Source organism: Octopus sinensis, linkage group LG15 (assembly GCF_006345805.1).
Source record: "Octopus sinensis linkage group LG15, ASM634580v1, whole genome shotgun sequence".
Taxonomy (NCBI): Eukaryota; Metazoa; Mollusca; class Cephalopoda; order Octopoda; family Octopodidae; genus Octopus; species Octopus sinensis.
This window is the reverse complement of record NC_043011.1, coordinates 48,980,134-48,984,999: the sequence shown is the minus strand read 5'-3', so window position 1 is coordinate 48,984,999 and position 4,866 is coordinate 48,980,134. Positions and strand designations below refer to the sequence as shown.

The window sequence follows — 4,866 nt, the reverse complement described above, 5'->3', positions numbered from 1 at the left end:
ACCTCTACCAAGAACTCACAAACTACCTCGAACACACAAGTGCAAACAAGGGAGTCAGAGAAAGGCAGAATGCCACTTAAATCTGAACACTACTATAGAAATATTCTTTTAAGAAAACTTTTCTTCTAATTTTTCTAAATTTAATTATTTAATCGTTACAGTTGAAAAGGTCTCAAAATGACCGAAACCGGTACTGAAATGTTCACTATAAAATTATTTTAGCATTTTCTATTTTTTACTTGTTTTTTCATATATATATATATATATATATATAATATATATATACATACATATCTGTGTGTGTTTGTATTGTACCACCACTTGACAACTGATGTTGGTGTGTTTATACCCCAGTAACCTAGTGGTTCAGCAAAAGTGATCAATCGAATAAGTACCACGCTTAACAAAAGAAAACATAAATGTTGGTGCTATGTGATGTCACATATATACACACACATATATATATATCAAGAGAGAAAGAGAAACTGGTTGTTCTGCTTTACATAAGATTTGTAGAAACCTGTGCCTGGGCTCATTGATGCATTCAAGATATTTGGTGGATAGCAGCTTGGTTACTCTGATTATATTCTTTTCTACTCTAGGCACAAGGCCCGAAATATTTGGGGAATGGGCCAGTCGATTAGATCGACCCCAGTATGCAAACGGTACTGAATTCATCGACCTTGAAAGTATGAAAGCCCAAGTTGGCCTCAATGGAATTTGAACTCAGAACGTAAAGACAGACAAAATACCTATTTCTTTACTGTCCACAATGGGCTAAACACAGAGAGGACAAAGACAGACAAACGGATTAAGTTGATTATATCGACTCCAGTGCGTAACTGGTACTTATTTAATCGACTGACCCCAAAAGGATGAAAGGCAAATCGACCTCGGTGGAATTTGAACTCAGAACGTAGTGGCAGACGAAATATCACTAAGCATTTCACCCGGTGTGCTAATGTTTCTGCCAGCTTGCCACCTTGTTACTCTGGTTATATTATATATCAAACTTTTTGAAAATGGTTATTTCTTCTGAGCATTCTAGAACCGATTAGTAGCTAATCTAGTGAAAGTTTTTTTTGTTTTTAGCCATGATTTCCTAATGGTTTCTAAGAGCCAAAGTTGATACACAACCAACACACTCAGGAAAGAATTTTTAAAAATAATAAACAACAAAAAAAACACATCAAGACTCAGGTGCATCACTCCATATTAAACTATCTCTTAGAGAGAACCACCATAACCAAGAATAGTTCAAAGTTATGCAATTTACATTGGATTAAAAATTATCATCGTAAACCACCCCTCAACGTTTAATGAATAGAAAGACAGAGCTAATATCGAACGGCAGAGAGTGTGATACTTTTCATTGTGTCAATTACTAAAATCTGCAAACAGTGTTTGACCCTTATATCCTGTCGAGGCCACTCTTCAAAAATATATTATTTCATTCACATCTAAGTGTTTTTTTCTTTTCTGTGTGTTTTTAAAATTTCATTTTTTTGTACTTAAAAATCAAATTAAACCCAGTTGATTAGTATGTCTTGTCAATAGAAATAAATAACAACAACAACAACAACAATAATAACAATAATAATAATGATAATAATAATAATATAATAATAATAATAATAATAATAATAATGATGATGATGATGATGATAATAATTGTTGCTATAATATTAATATTTGTTTTATCATTTTTATTTCTGTATTTAAAAAAAATTTTTTTTTTTTATTTTCTCATTATTAATTCCTTGCACACATTTTTATCTTCAACTAATTATTGTATTTGTTTATTTGTTTGTTGTTTATTTTTTGTTGTTGCTCATATTTTTTTTTTAGTTTTTGCACAGTTAATTGTCTTCTTATCTTCATGGCCTTCTTCTTGTTGTGGTTGTTGTGATTGTACTTGTTGACATTATTATAGTGTTTGTTGTTTTCAAATTGTTGCTCTAACTGTTGATGTTATTTCCATTCTTAACACTAGCGTTCCTATAGCTGTTGTTGCTGTTGTTGTTGTCGTAGTCGTGTTTTTCTGCTGTGGTTGTAGTTGATGTCAGTGTCATTTTTCTTGACATCATTGCTATTCTTTATCTCATTTTGGCGCCGGGTGTAGTTGTTGTTATTGTTGTTGCTTTTACCGTTTTGCCTTCTTCTCTTCACCTCCAGCATCTCTCCTCCTCCTCCTCTTCCATCTCCTATCTCCTTTTTTCTAACTACTTTAGCATTATTTCTTCTTCACTTTCTTAATATGTCTTCTCTCTTCTCAAGCATATCACATGAGGAACCATTAACGAAATTATTTACCTAGCTTCTAGATCTCTTTCACTCTTTTACTCTTTTCAGTCATTTGACTGTGGCCATGCTGGAGCACCACCTTTTTAGTCGAGCAAATCGACCCCAGGACTTATTCTTTGTAAGCCCTAGTACTTATTCTATCAGTCTCTTTTGCCGAACCGCTAACTTACAGAGACGTAAACACACCAGCAACGGTTGTCAAGCAATGTTGGGGGACAAACACACACACACAAACATATACACACACATACATATATATATACATATATGCGACAGGGTTCTTTTCAGTTTCCGTCTACCAAATCCACTCACAAGGCTTTGGTCGGCCTGAGGCTATAGTAGAAGACAGTCACCTAAGGTGCCACGCAGTGGGACTGAACCCGGAATCATGTGGTTCGTTAGCAAGCTACTTATCACACAGCCACTCCTACACCTTGTTTATGCATTGTTTAGAATTGATCATGCATTATTACGGAGCATTGAGATTTCAATGATGTGATGGTTTATTTTAGAATGACATTATAGGGTGAGTGTGAGAGTCTAGATCCAGCCAGTTTGTACACAAAAGAGGTAGAAGATATGGGATGGACATGACTGGTTTAAATATTAAAGAGTTAAATTACAGGCGTAATCCACATGATGGTCTTCTACACAGTTTCCATGTACCAAATTCGAATCTTAAGCTTCAGATCACTCCATCTCTGATGCAGAAGCTTGCCCAATATGCCATGTACAGACATATATATATAGAGAGAGTTCTTGCATTTGAGAAGCATTTAACAATATTAATAGATTCTTTCTGTGGTGTTTTAGGTTTGTAATTAGGTTTTATCAAATATTTTCTGCAAAACAGAAAACCTTTTAAAAATCCTATATGAAAATGCATTCCAAGTCAATTCATGTCACACATCAGTTCTACTCTGTGACAGCTTGTGTATATAAATGGGTGAATTTCGAAAGATTTAAACGTTTTTTTTCTTTCTCTTGCTAATGAGAATAATGTAGATGTATGTATACATTTAATTGATAAATATAATGCTTATATGTGTGTAACATAAATTAATATCAAGTGATTTTAAAGTGTCATCACTATTTAACGTCTGTTTTCCATGCTGTCATGGGTTGGACGGTTTGACATGGAGCTGGTAATCAGGGAGCTGTCCAGATTCCAACTGTTTGTTGTGGCATGGTTTCTACAGATGGATGCCCTTCCTAATGCCAACCATATAACAGAGTGTGCTTTGTGCTTTTTATGCACCACCAACATGTGGATGGTAAGCAAGCTACTTACCACACAGCCACTCCTGCACCTCATAACTTTTCCAGACCTCTGCTTCAGAAAAACGGCAGCTCTTGGACAGTGTGAAAAGGACAAAAGTTTTGTCCTTTCCACACTGTCCAAGAGTTGCTGTTTTTCACCTTCTTCTTGTAACGCCCATTCATTTGTCTGATGTTCCTTGTAAGCGACTTGTAACATTCTCCTTCACACCCACATGTCAGATGGGTACTAATATCTATGGAATACTAATCCGCTTTATATATTAATTCCAAGAGTAGGTCCTTCAGTTGAGAGATGAATAAAATACACATCAAAACTGATGGAGAATTGAACCAATTGGTGTGTGTGTGTGTGTGTGTAAATAAACAGATCAAATAAAAGGATCAGGAGTCCTTCCTGTGCCATTCAGCTCATATGGCCAGTTTCCCAGATTTTGTGGCATATGTATTTCTCCTCCTGTTCATCGAAGAATTACTCACTTTGCCAGCTGAATGCATTGGAGCAATATGAAATGAAGTGTTTTGCTGGAGACCACAAAGCATTACTTGATCCAGAAATCGAACCCACAGTCATACAATTATGAGTGCATCATCCTAACCACTAAACCACGTGACTTCACACAAATAGACAGAGAAACAGATGATATATTCTCTTTTACTCTTTTACTTATTTCAGTCATTTGACTGCGGCCATGCTGGAGCACCACCTTTAGTCGAGTAAATCAACCCCAGGACTTATTCTCTATAAACCTAGTACTTATTCTATCAGTCTCTTTTGCTGAACCACTAAGTTACAGGGATGTAAACACACCAGCATCAGTTGTCAAGCAATGTTGGGGGGACAAACACAGACACGCAAACATATACATACACACACACACACACACACACACACACAACACACACACATATATATATATATATATATATGCATATATACGATGGGTTTCTTTCAGTTTCTGTCTACCAAATCCACTCACAAGGTTTTGGTCGGCCCGAGGCTATAGTAGAAGACCACTTGCCCGAGGTGCCACTCAGTGGGACTGAACCCAGAACCATGTGGTTGGTAAGCAAGCTACTTACCACACAGCCACTCCTGCGCCTATATAGAGAGAAATAAATAGATAAAAAGATAAGTAGATGATATACAAATATATACCCAGGCATACCTCAACTCACAAACTCAAATCTTTAAGAGTTGTCTTTTTCAGCTTTACACCTTTTTACGAAAAAAAATTAATTGAAGAAAATAAATCTCAACTTCTGTCGATTTATCTGATATTA

General features: G+C 35.7%; 1 long non-coding RNA gene across 1 annotated transcript in view; it reads left to right on the top strand.

The window, feature by feature from the left end:
• LOC118766329 overlaps positions 1–3,563 on the top strand; it is a 22,361-nt gene extending 18,798 nt beyond the window's left edge. Inside the window, exon 4 of the long non-coding RNA XR_005002265.1 lies at positions 3,458–3,563. This is a non-coding gene — a long non-coding RNA (uncharacterized LOC118766329). The remainder of the gene's footprint in view (positions 1–3,457) is intronic.
• Positions 3,564–4,866: the final 1,303 nt, after the last annotated feature.